Source organism: Phalangium opilio, unplaced genomic scaffold (assembly GCF_054372755.1).
Source record: "Phalangium opilio isolate 3A_F unplaced genomic scaffold, DU_Popi_V2 ptg000082l_1, whole genome shotgun sequence".
NCBI lineage: Eukaryota > Metazoa > Arthropoda > Arachnida > Opiliones > Phalangiidae > Phalangium > Phalangium opilio.
In genome coordinates this window covers 12,788,952-12,810,370 of record NW_028324189.1, presented here as the reverse complement: position 1 = coordinate 12,810,370, position 21,419 = coordinate 12,788,952, and the positions used below count along the sequence as shown (strand labels likewise).

The window sequence follows — 21,419 nt, the reverse complement described above, 5'->3', positions numbered from 1 at the left end:
AGAGTGGTTTTAGTTTCATGGGGCTTTATGTCAAGTGATTCGCGGTTTAATGTATAGATAAATTTAAGGTTAATGGATCTAGGGGTATAAAGGGGAACGCCAGCTTCTTGTTACTGCGGGGAATGCTAGCTAGGCCTTTGAGAAACGATGTTTGCAACAGTAACCGTCTGTGTGCAAAAAAAAAAAAGGAGAGGGTTGTATGTAATTCTGTCGGGGAAAGAAACCTTATTTAGTTTTATCGCGTCATCGGGTTACGTTACGCGACTTTTCACTGGAATCGATGTCCACCATTTTCTTTTGCTTTTGCTCTGGGACGGAGGTAGCTAGGAGCGAGCATACTGTGGAACGTTTTTGGTTCTAGTTGAGGTTTGAAAAAGGGTATGGGTTGTTATATTGTGGTTATAAAGTAGTACGTGTCATTGGTGTGACTTTTGTAAATCACGATTATTAGTTGTTTAGTTGTTGGAGAAATAGGAGTGTTACTAAGAGACGGACAGATTGAGCCGGGTGGTGTTTGATTGTGGTTGAGGTTTACGAAAAGGTATGGATTGTTATACTGCGGTTATAAAGTAGTACGTGTCATTGTTGTGATCTTGCTAACTTACTATTATTAGTTGTTGATTTGTTGGAGAATGAGGAGCGTTACTAAGAGACGGACAGATTAAGCCACGTGGTTTTTGATTGTAGTTGAGGTTTACGGAAAGGTGTGGGTTTTTATATTGTGGTTAAAACGTAGTACGTGTCATTGTTGTGACCTTTGTAATTCACGATTATTAGTTGTTGAGTTGTTTTAGAAAGAGCGTTACTAAGAGACGGACAGATTAAGCCTGGTCTTTTTTTTTTATTCCTTTGTAAATTGAATCGAGTACGTTAGTCTCTTTGGATTGCAAAGATTCCTGTTAATTTGGTTTGGATTTCGTCCAGGCCATCTTGTTCCATTCTTTCACCCCCCTGATTCCTGAAGTCGATAGACTTGACTTCCTTTATATTAGTTTTTCTTCGGAAGGCGTTTGCAAACCGGTGGAAGTTGATGCGTATGAATATACCCTGCAGGATTAAAATAGTTCTAGCAAACTCTACCTGCTTCCGAACACACTAGCTGCATGCGAAAAGACTTTCTAGAGAATCGAGAACTTAACTGCACGGTGCATTGATATTCGATGTTAGAGTGGTAAAGGCGGCGGAATAGGTTACTGGGGAGAGATGGTGCTGTCGGTCATTAACGGATATACTAAAAATTGAAGACTGCATGTATGTACCCTTCACCGTACGTCTCAAAACCCAACTCTGAAAACCGCGATAAGAGAAAATTGAACAACGGCGTGTCGTCTTCGCAAATATGTATATGTACCTTCAATTCGACAACGTTGGGGAAATTTTACATCCAAGGAAATATGAAACTTCACTGTTTTTTGTTGTTTTTTTTTTCTCGCGGATTTAATGTATCACTTTTGTAGTTAACTCTTTCATACTTGAAGATAGAAACTAGAAATCGCGCCAGCTCAAATGAATGGCTTGAATTTTGGATTCTGTAGCTGTACATAGCCTTTAAAATGAAATTGTCAAAGGCTCGCGTGGATTTGTATCGAGTCCGAGGGAATTTGAGATTTTAGAAATTTTCTATTTATGAATTAAACCCTTTTGCTAAAGCTCGCATTTGCTATATGGAATTGGTAAAATTTATAATAGAGCGTACGTATAAAGGAGGCATTTGAATTGCCTAGCTCACGTTGGTAATATATATACGAGAAAGTTTTCGTGAAATAAATATTAGTAATGCTTCAACTTTGATCAGACTTATGCATAATTTTGTTACAGCTGTTGTAAAGCGTACGTTTAGACGTTTCTAATTCAATATGCAATTAATATTAAATTTGCACCCGATATATTTTATATTCCTTTATAGCATTCATCCATTTGAAGTTAAGTTTCGAAATTAATTATTACTAAGCATTTTCCACATTCCAAAACATAAATTTCCTGTAATATAAACTCGAATTTATTTCAACCTTCCAAGAAATATTATCAAGAAGTGATATCTAGTTTATTAGGGAGAGGATATAAATTCGCCACATTTCCAGCTTTATCTCCAGTCCAAACGTAGGTCCAGAGTTAATCCCTGCCTCTAAATTACAACCAGCATCTCATTGGGTCTTGAAAACTCACGTCAGCGCGACGCGAATGACGAAAATTAGTAAAAAAAATTACGTATTTTCCGACTGACTAGAGGCGAAATAGCCCGGCCTCCTTTTACGTCCCCCCTTGTATTTTGAAAGGGGGACTGGGACTATGGCGCGCGAATACTTAGGCATCTTATACCTTCTCCCTAATAACCTAGATATCACTTCTTGATATTGTGCCAATGACGCTTTTAGTTATTTAAACACAAATAAGGCCTTTAATTAATGAAAGATCAATTATATCCGAGTGTTAAAACATCAGTGCATGCCCTCTTGCTTTACTGCATGCATGGTGTACACTTTTAATTTCCCTCTGTCAACCCGGGGATTACGCGACTCTTTGTGAATCCCCCCTCTTGTTCTTCAAAACGAACAATTTTATACGAAGGATAGGGGGAGGGGGGAATTATAATTACCCGAGACAAAAGGGCTTAATTTCGGATGGCGTTAAAGTTAACCCTCCTTCATTCTTACTCCTCTTATATGCTCCTCGCTTCCATCCAACTCAAGCTGTATTTTGAAAATAAACAGAAATGTTAAGGGGTACGGCCTCTATACATACTCCCTGTAAAACGTTAAGTACGAACAAGTTGAGCAAGTGTATATATAAGGTCTGGGAACGTTGAGATGATGAAATTTATAAATTTTGTTGAAAAGATCGAGACAATTGTTCTCTGAAAAATTGCGTGAACAATGATGCAGTTTGTAAATAAAAAGATGTTGAAGTGACGATTCTTTTAATCGATAACCTACAACCATTGATTACCTCTACTATCCTAACCTTTGACCTTTTAGAGATTTTGGGTAGGGGAAAACAACAATGAACGCGTTGAGACGATATCAGATTTGAATGGACATAAAGGGTCTTCCCTTTAATATTGGCACATTGTTCTAAGATTCATTTATAAATTTGCAGGGGTTAAGTTATTCTAACCGTGAAAGGTCAAAACAAATAAACCAAGGACACTGTCAAATTCGTAGGGCTAAAAATCAGACAGGAAAAGAGTCAGTTTTGCGCGTTGATATTTCCGTGCTTATTCGTTTTAATTTAATAAGTGTCTCGCGAGTCTCTCGGACTTAATTTCAATTAAAGGACGCTTAATCTCTAATCTTTCCAGGCCAAGTAGTCCTGTAGTCGACCGTGTTCCTAATATAGGGTTAAGTCTTTCATTATCCCGGCCGAGTAGTATTATACGTAGTCTGCTCTCCAGAAGCGAGTATACGTCACTCTCAACCCAGGACAAACCGAGGGACAAACCCTTAAAAATAAAATACGGTGGGTGGACAATTAGGGTCAAGAAAAATATGGGCGTTGCTCAACATGTCTCCTCCGAAAAATCATGAAAATTAAAGACTTATGTCAAACCTTAGGTATACCCATTTCACTCAATCTTAATTTAGACCAATTTTTTGGTAGATATAATTTTAATTGAACTCGTAATTAAAATTTCTTACTTTAAGGATGTTGAAAGGGGAAGTAAAAATATTTTTTTGCTCGCCCAAGGCTTAGTTAACATTCTAAAAATGCCGAATTTTTCTTCAAATAACTTTGTATTTGATTGGATGTTTGCGGTGTTTTCATATTCATACTAAACGGAGTTTTAATATTTGCAATGACGAAGTTAGCCAAAGATTTCTACGTAGGAATGCTTGTTATTTTTCAGATTCATTTCATACCTTGTCTTATTGCGGGGCGAAAAACGAAAACATCTTTATTAGTTTCCCGAAATCTTAGGAATTGCAATAATAAGAAACAACTGGACAAAAATGAGACGCGTTTCTGGAATTGCTTAGAAAAATGTTCGCAATTTTTCTGTATTCATAGATACGTCTAAAAATGCTTCATTGCGAAACGTATGATAACGCAATCCTTTCGTGATTTAAAATACATTGGTTGTAACTTGGACTGTAGAGCAAGCTTCGATTGAAGTTGGGTATTCACGTGAATCGATTTCGAGCTATACACATCTAGTATCACTTGACATTGCGTTAAGGGGATTAAGGACGTTTTGTAGCCTTTGAGAGTAGTGTCATTTAACAGAGGTTATGGTAAACTTCCGAGTGTTTTCACGAAAGAAAAGGAAACCGAGAATTTCCGTCGAAAAAGAGAAAAGAAAAAGGGGTCGACAATTTCGCAAACTAATTACTAAAACTTCATTAAAATTTCAACCGGATTAATATTTCCCCCTTGTCACTTTGTAAAAAGAAGCTTGTAAGCCGAGAGCCCTGTGTAATTCTAAAGCCAAAATTCTCATTTATTTCCACAAACTAGATGAAAAAAGAGTAGGCCTAAATGCTTTGGGGGCTGCCGAAAAATGTATAGCTGGCGACTTTTCCATACATTTGGGTGGGATAAGATAAGAATGACGTAATGACTGTGTTTCTTTAAAACCTGAATATATATTAGGTTACAATTAGTCACGTGCTCTGCGTAGTTGACGAATTTCTCGGGGGAAGAGATGAGGCCAAATATAACTGAACAGTGGGTGGTTTAGTCTTCCTGGGTCACTTGGGTCAGAATTGGTACTCCTTGGGTGACATTGGGTCAGAATTTGTACACAGTGGGTGACATGGGTCAGAATTTGTACTCAGTAGGGGTGAGAATTTTGACTTCCTGGGTGTCAGGATCAGAATTTTGACTTCCGGGGTGACAATTAAGGGTCAGAAATTTGGCTTCCGGGGTGACAAGGTTGAGAATTTTCACTTTCTGAGTGAGACGCATAGGTCAGAATTTTGATTTCCCGGGTGACAAAAGGTGAGAATTTTGACTTCCGGGGTGACAAAGGTGACAATTTTGACTTCCTGGGTGACAAGGTTGAGAATTTTCACTTTCTAGGTGACATGGGTGAGAATTTTGACTTCCTAGGTGACAAGGGCCAGAATTGCGACTTCCGGGGTGACAAGGGACAAAATCTGTACTCCGTGGCTGACAGGGGTCAAAATTTGTACTAAATGGGTGACATGGGGCAGAATTTGTACTATAATGTTTTGTAAAATTAGAACTGACGTCCAATTTTAAGAAACACTGGTTCGATCCTAAAGGTATGAAAAGGCCAATAATCAGAAACGTGCTTATAGATCCCTGGAGGTTTCCAAAGAAACTATAAAACCAGCTCTCTAATTAAATTAGACGCTATATTTATTAGAGAAATATCATCCCCCCTCGTTCCTAATTTTTCCTTCTTTTCGCGTGGCTCTTGGCTAGCTATAGCTCCTTTTGAGGTCGTTGCGGGCTGCTATACGTCCGAGTCCCGGTAATAGACTATTTATCAAGTTATTAATGATCGGAACTGGCGACTTGACCCCCCTCACGATGTATATGTATATAACGAACTCTTTTCATTAAGAATGAAGGCTGTATATTTAATAGCTTGCCGGACAATTGCCCCTTAGCCCCGGACGGCCTAAGAGAACATGTGCACAGAATCTAATTCGATAATTGGTTGGTTAGACTCTCTCGGTGGCTGCAGTCCGGTTCAGTAATTGTTTCATCTATGCTCGCGTGACCTTTATCTAACCCCGCCCATACGTATATTGCAGTATACTGAACTGTTCTGTTGTAAGCTAGGTTGTCCTTTTACGGTTAAAGATTAGAGATTGAATTCAATTGGTTTATACTTAATTGCAAACGACTAACGGTCGGAGAAATTTGAATCATCGTGCATCTTTTTCAACTAGAAATTTAATTAAAGTTATTGTATACAGGGTGTTTCTGATAAGTCTGATATAAATTAAGGGGGATGTTTGTTCTTTGGACGAATGATTTTGAGTCGACAATGTAACTTATATCTCCATTTTGTTTGCACTAAGGGACACTGTTTTCGAGTTATGATTTGATGAGTGTTTTAGGGATGGCCCCTTAATTAATTAAATTAGAAATCATTGTCTTAATCAGTTTCTTAATTAATTTAATTTATAGCGTCATCCGTAAAATTATATAATCAATCTTAACTTGTAAACAGTGGCCCAAACGGCAAAATGTAGATAGAAGTTACATTTTCTACTCAAAATCAACACAAACAAAAAACTGTAAACCAAAATTAAGGCTAACTTATCAATATGTACTTTAAATTTGAAATCAAGGCGTAGAACTGTAACGATGCATTGTTTATCAATTAATATTTCTCTCCAAAGATACCTGCTTCATTTTGGAGTAAAGTTATAGAGAAATCTCAACACACACACCACTCTCTCCTGGTTTTGAAACGTGCATGGAAATTGTCTAGCTTTAAGCTCAGGCGCCTTAAGCACTTAAGATGGAACAATGGACGGGAAGTCGATAGCATCAAGAATGCTAATTGCCTCCCCTCAAAGGCCTTTTAACTCTCCATTAGCTTTACTAAAATCAAGCCATCCCCTTACCCTATCCATACCCTGGTCGTCTTTTCATATTACCTTTAGTTCAATCAGCTAGCTAGTCCACTACAGAGTTAATATGATAAGGTTAAGTTGTTTTAAACGATGCGGGTCAAGTTAAACGCGTGTATGTCGTTCTTATGTCTAGTCATCTTATTTGGGAAGCAGTTTTAATTAGCGCTATGAAGATTTTTATTTTATTTAAGTTATTAAAAAAGGTTACGCAATTTTCACGAACAATTGAATTTGTTTGTAGACAGTTGATGTGAAAAAGTTATTATTTTATTAGCTACTAGCTGTTTTCCGCGGCGTTGCTCGCTTGTAATAAGAACTTCCACCAAAATGATACAAAGAATGGGTAGATTTTACTGATTACTAATATTTTTGTAGCACCCTAGGAGCAAAGGCACTTGGTGTTGCCCGTCAGCCCGTCGGAACATTTTTTATTACTTTTCATACGGACATTATTCCATAAAGAAGGGTTTTTAAGTTTTTGGCCGCCATTTAAAAAGATGGCAACAAATCAAACCCGAAAGACCATTCTGCCCGTCTATAAGTTAAAGGAAACCAGTGTAATAAATCAGTGTGAAATCGGTTGAAACGCGTGGACTTTGTTGCATAGAGAAAATTTGTTTACATTTCTGGGCGCCATTTTTTAAGATGGCGGCGGATTGGAAAAATCTTTCTTAGTACGCGCCTACTACTTATGAGTAACGTTCCAGCAAATTTTCAACCTTCTGGGGCAAGCGGTTTGGGCTGAGCGTTGATTATCAGTCAGTCTGTCAGTCAGTCAGTCAGGACTTTGATTTATATATTAGCTATATTTATACGTTAACTTTTAATTGTTCGCTGATTATGATTTACGCTTCTTAATTGAATTACGCCAGTCTATCCCTGATTACGTACTATCTAATACGTAATTTTTTAGAACATATTTGAATATACACATGGCATTTTTGTTCGGTCTGGATTCGGTAGATAAAATATGTATTAAAATTCTCCAAGACTCAAATTCTCACGTACACTTCTCTTAACTATAATAGGCCTTTAAATTTTATGTCAAATTAGTATAATTACTAAATTTTTAGCTAAATTAAGTTACTAATTAAGGTCGATCGATACAATTTTACTATTTATTCAATTACAATATTTATATATCGAAATAGGGTAAGAGTGTTGTAGAGATGCTAAGCTAACGTATGCGACTCTATTTTTGTTTACTTAAGCCTATACCGCATTTTTAAACAGAAAAATTGGTAAACAAAATATTCCGCAAATAATGCAAATGAGCGAGTCTGTTTTCGGTACGAAATTCTATCTTAATTCCCCTTCAGGCGAAATTGGAAAATTGGTGTTGAAGTTGGGGCATTTTAACGAAAGTCGAAATGAAAACCTAATTTTCTAAGAATATTATTTGTATTCTGAAATATAATCCGATTTTATACAGGTCCGACTTATCTTTATCATGATTAAAACCGAGGGACCTTTCACTATGAAGGGATTAAATGAAGTGATTACGCGTAACTGTAACCCCATAATCTGAGAGTAATTTGCCCCTCGATTATACCCTAATTGTTTTGTGAAACGGATGAAATATATCCATATTTTTGAAAAAAACGTAATGGAAATGGGGTTTTTTTGAAAATTTTTTAGGAAATTCAATTAGTGTTTGAGATAGGTATTTTCAAAATAATTTCCGAGGGATTTGATATAGACAAGCTTAATTTCTTAGCTCTCTGAATGTATAATTAGCATTTAAATTGACTTATTTTGCATTCTGGATACACTGTGCATACCGATTTATTTCTTTTGACCACTTAGTTTAAATAATCCTCCAGTGTATTTTAAAATTAGTAAAATTTTTACCCTATTTCATATTATTGTTACGGCGAGTTAATAAAACCTCTCTTTTAACGACAATACCTCCCTGGAGTATCACGTAACGGCAACACAGCTACACACTGCTGTTTTGTTTCTTGCAAAGTACCGTCGTTCGTGAAGCGCTGCTATTTCTTATACCAGAAGTAAGATAAGGGACTAGAAGTATTGAGGTAACCAAATTGTTCACTTGGCGAAAGTGAATATTCTTGATAACACACCAACGGTTGGCCCTCTGGTGGCGGTTTCTGAATTTTTTCCTCCAAAACGTGAGACGTTCGCGGTGGTAGACGGGCGAACTAGATTCAAGCACCCGCGTCCGTGTTCCGCGGCTTTAGGTTGAGGGGAAGGGGGCAGGAAATTTTTTGGAACTCGACCAATTTTTTTCTCTCTAGTGTAGGCGCGATGGAAGCGGCATAAAATCCTCAAATTTGTTCACTAGTGCCAGGATCTACTACCAATGCTAGAGCTCTTTACTTCTAGTCTCATCTTACATCCCAGTCTTGTTTTGGACCAGCCAGGGCTCGTAGGTATCCATAAAAACCCGCTAATTCCCGAATCCCTTTATAGTTGTCGCCTATGTGGGCTCCTAATTGCCCAGGGGACTTATTTAACTTCGCGTTTTCCCACGTCAGGCATCACTAGCTAGTCCTAGCCTTCTTTTTAATTAAAACTAACGTACCTTACACGGTAACCCCCAAGCATCTTGTCCCTGCACTTTGAACTTAATCTTAAGACGACCAAAGTTATCATTACTGACAACCAACATTGTATACGAAGCTACGTCCTCGATGTGTTGTTGTTCTTAACGTACAGGGTGTTTCTAATAAGTCTACGATAAATTAAAGGGTCAAAATGAATGGTTAGTGTCAACTTACAACGTATATCATCGTGTCTACCACGTTTGGTTTTCTTTGACACTTTCGACTTAGTTCAACTCGAAGCGAAGGACACGCCCTTTAAGTTATGACAGACTTATCAGAAACACCCTGTATATAGGAATATATATTCGGTAGGAATTTTTTTACCTTAAGCCTAACCCGAACGTTAAACGCTTACTAAGCCTTGGTTAAGAAAATAAACTGGACGGGAACTAAATAAAAAATATTCCCTGAAGCTTTAACAAGATTGGTTCGTTATTCCAAAGGGTCTAGGTATAACCCTACATCGTTAAGGGACCCACCTTTATTCTGTTCAGTAAAAATGCCTGCTATTAACCATAACAAAAACCAGCTCTATTTGCATAGGACTTACGAAGTTGTTGTTTATTTTTTTTTAATTTAATTTAAATCAATTGAATTTAATAACATGTTATTATTTTATTCGGCATATTTGTTCAAGAGTGGATGTCATTGTATTGATATTTTGTTTTTGAAAAAAAAAGAGATGGGTTTATGAAGACATTTTACTAGCGACATCTTGTTTTTTTTTTTTTGTTTTTTTAGTGAAATTTTTCTACCGTTATTTACATTGCAGTATAGTTTATGCCATAAACTTTAGGGTTAGTATATGCATAAAGATGTTAAAATGTCCCGGTAAATTTATACCGCTTAAAGTTGACGGACGGAAAATAAGAGTTTTATTTGCTTGAAAGACTAAGTTCTCGTTTAACCCTTGCCATTATAAAGTTATGACAGGCAAACTTGTTTTATCAAGTTATCAACATATGCAGATTAGTTAGTAAAGGTAGTAAAACAAAATAAATTTATTTTGAAGTTTATTTAGGGCAATGTTTTGAATATTTAATTATATTTCATTTGTTTCGTAAATATTTATGGCGTATGATTTAATTTCTATTATCAACTATTTACTTTAAGTTTTATAACAGTGGATTCCAACCCATTGTCTAGAATTAAAAGAATGGTAAACTGGAAAATATACCCATACAAATTTTTATGAAACAAATTTTGAATTTTCCCATGGTAAATGAAGCCCACCTTTTGACGTAAAAATATTTTATAATTCTTATAGATGCGTACTTTTAAACGGGAAAATTATCATAAATAATTCGACATTAAAACACATGCAAAAACAAGTGCACTTTTGATACGTGCAACAAAATTGTTCCATATTTCATTACATCGCGTAATTTGTAACCTTTGAAGGAAGAATCGTTTTTTTTTGTCTGGCATTTTGCGCAAAGGCTTAACGCGTATGTATAACACGGAATACCCTTCATCCCAAACTAAGGCGTCGAGCGTGCATGCTTTTTAAAATCGCTTAGTTTTATATTTATCCTAAAATAAAAACTACCGCTGCGCCTTCTTCCTCTTGTAAAATTTAAGACGGTAGGGTCTGAAGGGGGTTTATTATCCAAGATCGATAAGCAGCATCTGTTTTCAATATTGTGAACGGAACGGGAGAGCCTCTTTCTTGTTCTTTTCAAGAAGGAAATTTGCCTCCTAAAGATTATAAAAAGTACTATTACATTATGATCCTTCGTACCTTCCGAGTTTTGCTTTACAAGATGGGTTGTGTTTCCGGAATAGCTAACTCGAGTACGTACCATGAGAAGGAAGAAAAAAAGTATCGTATTTTTCGTGCAGAATGAAGAGAAAATAAGATCTTTTAAATTTCCTTGAAATTTATACTGAAAAGGGGTATGAATATTTTGATGGTTGTTGTTGTCTTCGTTATGTATTGTTTTTCAGCTCAATAGTGACCTTTATACCACTTAAAAAAATAGACATAATATCGAGGCTGACCCATAGGTCTTGTTCTTCTATATCGGTAACTAGCTGTTACCCGCGGCGTCGCTCGCGTGTAATAAGAACTTCCATCAAAATGATACAAAGAATGGATAGATTTTACTGATGACTAATATTTTTGTAGCACCCTAGGAGCGAAGACACTCGGCGTTGCCCGTCAGCCCGTCGGGACATTTTTTATTACTTTTCACGCGGATATTATTCCATAAAGAAGGGTTTTTAGTTTTTGGCCGCCATTTAAAAAGATGGCAACAAATCGAACCCAATGACTATTCAGTCTGTCTATAGGTTAAAGGAAACCCGTGTACTAAATATCTGTGAAATCGGTTGAAACGCGCGGACTTTGTTGCATAGAGAAGAGTTTTTACATTTCTGGGCGCCATTTTTTAAGATGGCGGTGGATTGGAAAAATCTTTCTTAGTACGCGCCTACTACTTATGAGTAACGTTCCTGCAAATTTTCAGCCTTCTAGGGCAAGCGGTTTGGGCTGGGCGTTGATTATCAGTCTGTCAGTCAGTCAGTCAGGACTTTGATTTATATAGATATAGATAGTACTGACTGATCAACTCGCTATAGTTTCATTGGTAGCATTTAAGTGGGTACTGGAAAATCAACTCTCAAACAAGTCGCTTTAAATACCTATCTGAAACTATAGATTTGCGACGACGTTCTATTGGTATGCCAACATTTAAGTATCTCTTTAAATTCATTCACCATTGGGATGGTACAGCGCATTCTTGGTTCTATCTCGGATGACCTTATTTCACTTTCCATCATAAGTATATCATACTCTCCATAAGTAAAGGTCGAAGAGGTGCACGTGTTTTATAAAAGGGTGTCTCGTGTTTTTGGGTCCATTTCTCAATTAGCGTAAAAAGAAACCATGATAGCCTCAACCAAGCTGGAATAAAACCATAATAGGCCTGGCCATGCCTGTTCCGGTTGGGAGGGGAACGTTTTAAAACGAAGATGGCGTTGGTTGCATCGCGATCTCGATACTTTTGATCATACGGTAGTCCCATACTTACGTTACGCGTTACAGTGTTATGATTCCACCATTATCCTCAACACGCCTTCGAAGATTTCTTAAAAACGGAACTGAAGAAAAAAGAAGTGTGAAGAGAGAAAAAGATGTTAGAGAAAGCTATCTAGTATAGGGAGAGAAAGGGAGAGAGATAGAGAGAGAGAGGGAAAGACGAACCAAATCGAGCTTACCAAGAATGGTAGGCCAGGACTTAAGCTATCAACCCTCCTAGTCATCGCTGTCACACCACACCAAGGGACGAGCCCAGACTACAAGTAGGACTTCAACTTCCCCCCTCATTTCCTACACCATCCAGTTAAAGAGTTTAAAGTTACGTTCAGATCTAACTAAGATCTTAGAAACTAATTTCAACTTTTCTTGGATGATTCCTTAGTTTATTGGGGATGCGGTGATCAAAAATGATACGATATTTCTAGCTCATGGGTTCGCACGGAGAATTTGGTGAAGGATAAGTCAGGGCTACTTCCGGTCATCAAACAATGCCACATAATGATCGAACGTGATCAAAAAGACACCTGAAAGTAATGAAGAATATTGGAAACAATAGATTACCCAGAAAAATAGGGGAATTACAATTAGAAAATTTCAAACGTGAAAACAGTATAGTGTTGGAACTTATCTAACGAAAACTACTGTGGCTTTAAAATTCAAATAAGTATTTTTCTCAATCTTACTGGGGCTAGTTCACGCTTTCGAATGTGAACATCGCTAAGTAGAAATTGTAGACTCGTACATGGAAACTGCTTTTTTTTGCGGAGAAGTAAGGAGCACCACCATCCTACTTTGTCTTTGACAAAGGCTTAGTTAGAAAGGGAAGAAACCTTTACCCTTCCATCCATATACCACTGTTCTAAAAAAAGTCCCAGAAATTGCGCCTTTACGAAGATGAAGAAGGGAAGGCGAATATAGGCGACGACGGAGGTAAAGGTGTCATCTTGTCGATTTAGAAATATTACTAAGATATAGCGTTCCTTACTACCCTTCCTTCAACCGAGAAAATGATGGAAGCTAGTTCTGGAAGGTGACACCTTCCTTATCCGATGACTATCGAAGGGAAAATAAAAGGAACGACATCATAAAGATAACCCTCCCAAAGCCAGCTCCATTTTTCTTTTAATACCATGATCGGACCCATCCTAGGCCTTAGTACGTTTTCGTACTGGTAGAACCAGTTACCAGCAGCTGATAGCATCGTCCGATTCATGATTTTTTCTGTCAATTCTTTTTTTTTCCCCGGGATTATTCTCGCTAGCTCTGACACCATTTTCTTCTTATATTGTATTAACAAATTAATGACATTCCTTTTGGTTTCCGGCGATGCTGGGTGACACGTGACACTTCGATCTCTTAGGATTGTGTTTTTTCTACTATGGATACTTATATATAACTAGATTTGAAGTGAACCCTGCCTGCAGGATTTTTCCGTTTGTCGCTTACCAGCGTATGAAATGAAATCAGACGAACGAAGGTGACTGGTTTGAAATGGTTCAATTTGTTGAAGTACAAACGTTTGTCGTGTTGAATGAATTTAAGGGTTTTCTGCCATTACCGGTGAAGTTAATGACTTTAGACAGCTAGGGTTACTGTGAGATAGAGAAATCGTGGAAAAATATGGAATTTAAAAAATGGGGTCAAAGTGAAAATAAATATCAATTTATTTCAGTTAATAATTTCGAGGAATATTGCTTCGAATCAAACCCAATTTATATCAATTCCATTTTATCGTATACTTGGCTAAATATATATTTTAACAAACAAATATACAATACTCGGAGTTTTGTCTTGGGAATTATAGTGTCAATTTCTTTACGTTTTAAATTATGGCCTTTCAACAAAACGCAAAAAGAAAATTTCCAATGATGAAAAAAGCCGTTATTCCACTTCAAGACTCTCTAATACAACTTCTTTATAACATATCGTAGTAGTGTAGTAGTGGGAGGGTTGTGTGTTTGTCACTCTTGAAGTTGGGTTAGAAGTGGAGGAGTAGGAGGACAAGGCGGGGAGGAAATTTGTCCCCCAAGGCCTGACGTGAAACGAAAAACGATCGGGATTTGAGAAACTTTCACCGACAGCATACAGATTACTAAGAAATTGTTTGTCTTCAAACCGAGATCGTGGCGGTGCGTGAAAAAAGGACAAAAATATTGGGGTCTTAACCGAGGCCTACTTCTCACGCGATTGTATTGATCATTTTTTTCAATACCCCTTTTTTTAACCTCCGTTGTAACGGATACCTTGTCTTAGTGAAAGTAACGTCATGAAGTTTGATGTTGTTGCGACAAGTTCTTAATTCAAGAACCCTCTGTGGCTTACTTGGACCAATTCTTTTCCGACGATACGAGCCCCTTAAAAGTTTATCTAATTAGAAATCTCTAATTATCACGCATCAATACTTCGTAAAATCGTCCGCTTATGTAATCATTCGCCTGAAGGGGAGCAACGGAAAGCAATTGCAACTAAACCAAGTTGCATTCGTTAACAAAGATTCTTATATATTTATTAACAAACCATGCAGTCGTTTGAATAACATCACAAAGGAATATGGAAAGGAGAAGAAACGACAGGACAGGCTCTAGACTACCAAGTTTTTGATGCCAACCTCCCATAGAGTGAGGATGGAGAGGGCTGCTCGCAGTCTGGTATATTGTAGTCACGACGTGACCAACGTGGAAGAACTGTCGGATGGGTAGAGAAAGAGCACCTTCTTTTCCTCTCCCGTTTTTCCTCCATGACTGTAAAGATCAAGAATATGCCTTGATCATCTCATTTTCTTCGGCGATATTATAGTTTTTCTTCAATGAAGTGATAAAAATATCAGATTTAAATCATTTATCTTTCTGACCTCTGTCTGATTTGATTTCCTTTATACAAACGATGTGATTAAACCGTCAGACATAGCTCTAGAAATTGCGTGCAGTCCAATTTGGACGCCCAATTCCAGTTTTTTCCAATGAAAATCAAAATGAAGAGAAGAGTAAATTACTACCATCCGTCGCTATTGACGTATTTTTAACAGACGTCTACAAATTTTTTAGGATTTCTGAAACCTCACCCTCGAACCTTGAGATTGAAATATGGACCAATCTTCTGTACGCCGCTCTTGTCTAGACGCATTTGTTTCTGTTTGAGATCAAACCGCAGTTAGCGAATTTAGAATTCTATTTTTGGACTAACTGTGTAAAGACGGCGTTGGTTTTTGGGGGGTTAGCGTTGCGACTAGCGTAAGTCCAGAAGTCTAATCTCTCTCGGAACTAGCTGGCTGGCTAGACGATTTTACGAGCGAAATAATGGTCTTACCTTTTGTAATATATCTTTCCAGAGCTGTGTACCTATAGTTTTGAAATGCTTTTGAATCGTTTATATATTGATGTTGTGTATTATAGCCAGGTGTTTATCTATTTTGTTCCCTTATACGTGTTTCCGTCGTTATGCGGATAAATTGGGTGTGTACTGTTAGGTCGTATAAAGCAGATGTCGATCTATAAGTCATCTTATTTTGATGCAATTGTTTATTACTCGCGTTTGGCGTTTTATCTTTGCAAAACCTCTGGATGTATTCGTAATCAATCTAAAAGTGTATTGTAGAACCACAATGGAGGTCGCATACACCATATAGTAACCATGCACCAACCTTTCTTAAAGTTCGGTTGAACTGTTTGAAGTTAAAATTCTGTAGTAAAAAAGAGTCTTAATTAGAACTATACGTATATTTCTGCGAAGGAATTCACTACTAAGTTCTTAATTGGACTTGTTGGTGTCCCTGTGGCAACCATCAGACCATTCCTTGGAAGTTTGGAGTCTAATAATTAGGTATACTGTTCTTCTGTCTTAGGAATTACTTTGTCCATCTCCCATTCTCCTCACGCTCTATTTTCACTAAAATAACAGAGAAAGTTCAAACGACTATAGTAGAGGGTAGGTAGGGACCAGATCCGTTTCTTTCGCTACTGCAGCAACCAAGTCCACAAGTAGTAGTACTAGACTAGTAACCCGTTGAAAAAATAACCTGAAAATTCCCCTCCTTTACTATACAGTCACTTCAGGTCCTTATTCTAAGAAAAAACCTTTTTTATCGCGCGAGTCACTTGACTTTTTCTTCTCCTCTTGTATTAAGAAGGATTGGAAGGAGAAGATGGTGTGGTAAGTTCGGGGACAATCATTTGAACTCTCGTGGGCTCGAATCTTAACGGCTTAAGAAGTTCTTTTTTCTAATTTGACTCGTGTTTTCTCTGATCTTTAAGATATACAATAGAAAACTAGGCCTATATGTTTTGAGTATTTTTTATTCTTTAAAGAAAGATACGTTTTAAGTGTCTGAAGAAGTTGACTGGTAATTACTCTCGTTAGGTTTTATCGAGGTGCATAGACAATTCCATTGATTCTAGAAGAGAAGTAAACCCCACAGGGGTGAGGGGTCACCTTTTTGCATTACTTCCCTCGCGCCAAGAAGCACCGTCCGCTAGAGGCACTGCGAGTTCCCAGTGTAAGTGAAATTTAACTCCCTCTAGCGTTGCCTCTTGGTTCGAGTCAACGAGGGACATAACGTAAGAGTCGGTTTGAGATTTCCCGCCTGTTTTTTGACTTATCTTCAAGTGATCAATGGAATGATCTATTTGGAGATTATTATTAGTTCTATTAGAGAACTTTAATTGATATTTTTATTGGTAGTAAAATTACTTCATGTTTGAATATAATGCGTTACTTCAGTAACTTACGATGAGAATTCGTTTTAAATTAACTAGGTCCGTTTCTGATGGTTAAAGAACCAACCGTACGGCCATAACGAGACGCGTTCCGCGTTCGTTAACTTAGTGTTGCTAAAGGAGTCAAATTAACTCTTTTTCATACTCGTTTAATCTTAAATTAACTTATCAAAAATTTGACTTTCAAGCGTTCATTTTCGTCACGAAATGTACTTACAAGTCCCCTTAGTAATTTTTCTTTTTTTAAAGTACATGTATATGAATGTATCATAAGTTCATACGATATGTTACTACCATAAGTTCGTCACTGGTTATAAACTGGAGCTTGTCATGAAGTGACAACGTAGGTCATAGATTCGAGGTAAAGCGACGCCCGGTTTTGGCGCTGTCAAAGGCTTAGTACAGACTAAATTGGACCTAGATGGAAGTCCTGCAAAATTAACCACCTAGTGTAGCCATTCAATTCTCGCTTGTCGTTCTCGAACTAGCATTACGAAGTATAGGAAGTGTCATACTTATGGAACGTACCTTATAAACTTACGATGTATGTAAGTATGAATTTAACGTTTTGAAAAGAAAGCCAAGCGTGACCTAGCTGCCGCTTGAAATCCTCGCCTCGCCTTTCAAAAATCTCGCTTTTAAGGCGTCCAGCCAAATTAAAAGACACGTGTAGAAACACTTAAGGCTTTCACTCGCGAATCACGCAAATATCTAGCTAGGTATAAAGCCGGAAACGAAAACTAGCTATAAATATAACATAACCCGAATTCTCTCTCGGCGAAAGCGACGCTTATATACGCGAGATTCTCCACGCTCCAGATATTCCTGAATTTGCATAAATCCCGCCTTTTAACGCATAAACTTGATTCCTAGGAAACCATTAATAACGTTTTAAAAAGGGCAGCTCAAAAAGATCTGCTGTTTTGACGTTTGTTTGCCAGCATTGGGACTTTGGGATAGAGATAGAAATTTGTCCTTCGCCTCGAGTTGTGGATCCAATTGCCAATTCTCACGCGACATCTTTGTCAAAAATATCTATTCTATTTGTAACCCAAGATCCAAGTAGAGGTTTAACAAGTTTCTAATCTAATATCATGTTAGTGACGATACGGATATAAACTTCAAACTTTGGAAGTGAATACTTTATATAAAATCCCTTATTAAAACCATGGTTCGGTTTGGGAAGGTTTAGGCATTCACGAGAGCGTCTCTCCCTTTCTCCTCGTGAAATAATATCTTGAGCGAGTAGGAACAGGTGCAAAAGGTCAGAACGAGGTTGACCTTAGCGTGGCGTTACTGGCTGGCGTATTTCGTGATCTAAAGGATTGTAGAGTTAGCAATGGTATGATCATGGAACCATATCCAACTTTGAGAGCACCGCCGCGATCGCCGTATCTACAAAGCAACCCAAACATAACCCAGTGTGTTTTGGATTTAGTCTTTAGGCCTATCATGGACGGATATTTTCAAGTAGAAAAATAGATCCCGTCAAAGAGAAAGAAGAGGTTAGGCTTAGCTGGATTTTAAGTGATTCTTTATCGCTTTCAGAGCCGCGCTTAGGCTTATAATGGAAGTATAACCCAAAATCGAGGGGCTTTGTTAAGGAGAATAAGATATAGTTTTAGGCCTAGTGGGTTTTGACGTTTTAAAAAAATGGGTTTCACGATTTAACGTATAAAACGTTCAATTTAATGATTCCAAGTAATGATTTCCGCGAGTTTAAACCCAAGATCCTTCAGTTGCTTCTTTCTTCTGTATACTTATTTTCGATTTTCCTCTTTTAATGGTTCCTGTTTCGGTATTATATTTCTTCGATTTACAAAGAGTGGTTAAGATAAATCTAATCGTACACGCGCTCATTAAATTTGAATAATCCTTGACATTATTTTCTTATTTTTCTTTTGACAGATTAATGTGGAACCAAGGATAAATAAACAACTTGACAAGTGACTCAGATCCGCTTTCTACACCACAAGGTAAACATGACGTTTCTCAATCTTATAACCGTAGATACATACATACATCATAAGTTTATAGGATATGTTCGATGAGACTACCTATACTTCGTAATGCTCACTGAAAGCTAGTTCGAGAACGACAAGCGAGAATTGAAGTCCTACATTCGGTGGTTAATTTTGCAGGACTTCCATCTAGGTCCTATTTAGTCTGTAATAAGCCTTTGACAGCGCACTTTACCTCGAATCTATGACCTACATTATCATTTCGTGACAATCTCCAGTTTGTAACCAGTGACAAACTTATGGTAGGAACACATCTTATGAACTTATGATACATACCTAGGTCAATCCACAAATATATACAGGGTGTTTCTGATAAGTCTGCCATAAATCAAGGGGCGTGTTCTTTGGGTCAAACTGAGTGGAAAGTGTCAAAGAACATGGGGTGTACAAGAATTTGCAACGAAGATATGGCCCCCCAAACATTGGCCCCTAAAACAAGAAAATATTCGAAAATGTAGACTAAAACAAATTCAGCCTTATCAACTTGTTTAGAAATAATGAGACAATTTCAATAGTTTCCCTCTAACATCGTTATTGAACTTTCACCTGGCAGAAGTGTATTGAATGAGTAGAAGTATGCCTACTCTAGTAAAGTAAATTCAAAGTATCATGGTACCTTTCGGTTGGTATTACTTTTATTCTTAACAAGTTAACATGGACGTTACAGGTATTGTTCAAAATGTCCACCAACGGCGTTAAGACAAACATGAACCCGTCTTTCGAAAGATTCTTGGACATGTTGGAAGATTCCTGGCATGTTCCTGATTGTTTGACAACCTTCAATAATTCGTCTTCGCAAGTCTTCCTCATCACGGACTTCATTCTTGTACACGATGTCTTTGAGATGACCCCAAAGATAGAAATCGCACGGATTTAAATCCGGAGATCTGGCTGGCCACGCAACTGGTCCTCCACGCCCAATCCACCTCAAATTAAACGTAGCATTAAGATGTTCTCTAACTGCACGGCTGAAATGTGGGGGTGCCCCGTCGTGCATGAACCACATGTCACGAAGTAATGCTAACGGTATGTCCTCGAGTAGTTCAGGTAAAGTGTCTCTTAAGAACGTGAGATATGCTTCACCATTTAGTCTGGGTGGAAGAAAATGCGGACCTAGTAAATGATTACCGACAATGCCGCACCATACGTTTAAAGAAAATTGCTGTTGGTGACTTCTAACACTAGTTGCGTGTGGGTTTAATTGGCGCCATTCGTGGTGGTTGTGATAGTTCAGAATTCCATCCCGGGAAAAATGTGTCTCGTCGGTTACTAAAAGGACCCGTGGAAATTGATTGTCCTCTACTCTGGCCAAAAACGGCTCGCAAAAGTCGATGCGTCTTGGATAATCTGCCGGGTTAAGAGCTTGCACCTTTTGAATATGATACGGGTGAAACTGATGTCCGCAGAGAATTCGCCAGACCAAAACGTGATTAACATGTAATTGTCGTCCAACTTGTCTGGTACTTGTCGAGGGGTCCTCATCGAACATGGCAAGGACGTCTTCCTCGATTTCCTCCATGTCTTCTGGAATGTCTCGCTCTCGAACGTTGTTGGGTTGTACTTGTCCGATGTCCCTCAAGCGCCTGTCAACAGCCTCGAACGTACGACGATTTGGTATGCGTCGTTGCGGAAATTGTTCCTGGTATCGCCGCTGTGCTTCCACTGAATTGCCCTGCGCCAGTCCATACATGAGATGCATGTCTGCATATTCTGCATTGGTATACGCCATACTGTACTACCACACGTTCGTTCGAAGTGATACTGTGACGTTATCAACAACATCGCGTTACTTTATAGCAAACCACCGTTTAGTTTTTACGTTTGCGTCATGACTGTCAGCATTGTTTTTTATTCACGGACTTCATTCTTGTACACGATGTCAAAAAAATCTTTGAGATGACCCCAAAGACTTTTTAGCAAACCACCGTTTATTGTTTACGTTTGTGAATAAAAAACAATGCTGACAGTCATGACGCAAACGTAAAAACTAAACGGTGGTTTGCGAATTCTCCGCGGACATCAGTTTCACCCGTATCATATTCAAAAGGTGCAAGCTCTTAACCCGGCAGATTATCCAAGACGCATCGACTTTTGCGAGTGGTTTTTGGCCAGAGTAGAGGACAATCAATTTCCACGGGTCCTTTTAGTAACCGACGAGGCACATTTTTCCCGGGATGGAATTCTGAACTATCACAACCACCACGAATGGCGCCAATTAAACCCACACGCAACTAGTGTTAGAAGTCACCAACAGCAATTTTCTTTAAACGTATGGTGCGGCATTGTCGGTAATCATTTACTAGGTCCGCATTTTCTTCCACCCAGACTAAATGGTGAAGCATATCTCACGTTCTTAAGAGACACTTTACCTGAACTACTCGAGGACATACCGTTAGCATTACTTCGTGACATGTGGTTCATGCACGACGGGGCACCCCCACATTTCAGCCGTGCAGTTAGAGAACATCTTAATGCTACGTTTAATTTGAGGTGGATTGGGCGTGGAGGACCAGTTGCGTGGCCAGCCA

The 21,419-nt window shown here is 38.1% G+C and overlaps 1 protein-coding gene across 5 annotated transcripts in view; it reads left to right on the top strand.

Moving 5' to 3' along the window:
* The window catches only part of Mcr (macroglobulin complement-related), a 220,592-nt gene that overhangs the window by 123,856 nt on the left and 75,317 nt on the right, over window positions 1–21,419 (top strand). For 3 of the 5 annotated variants that reach the window (XM_089848834.1, XM_089848833.1, XM_089848835.1), the window contains one exon: window positions 18,779–18,846. The exons of the other annotated variants lie outside the window; for them this stretch is intronic. The gene's annotated coding sequence lies outside the window, so the exon portion shown is untranslated. The remainder of the gene's footprint in view (window positions 1–18,778; window positions 18,847–21,419) is intronic. 5 annotated transcript variants of the gene reach the window in all.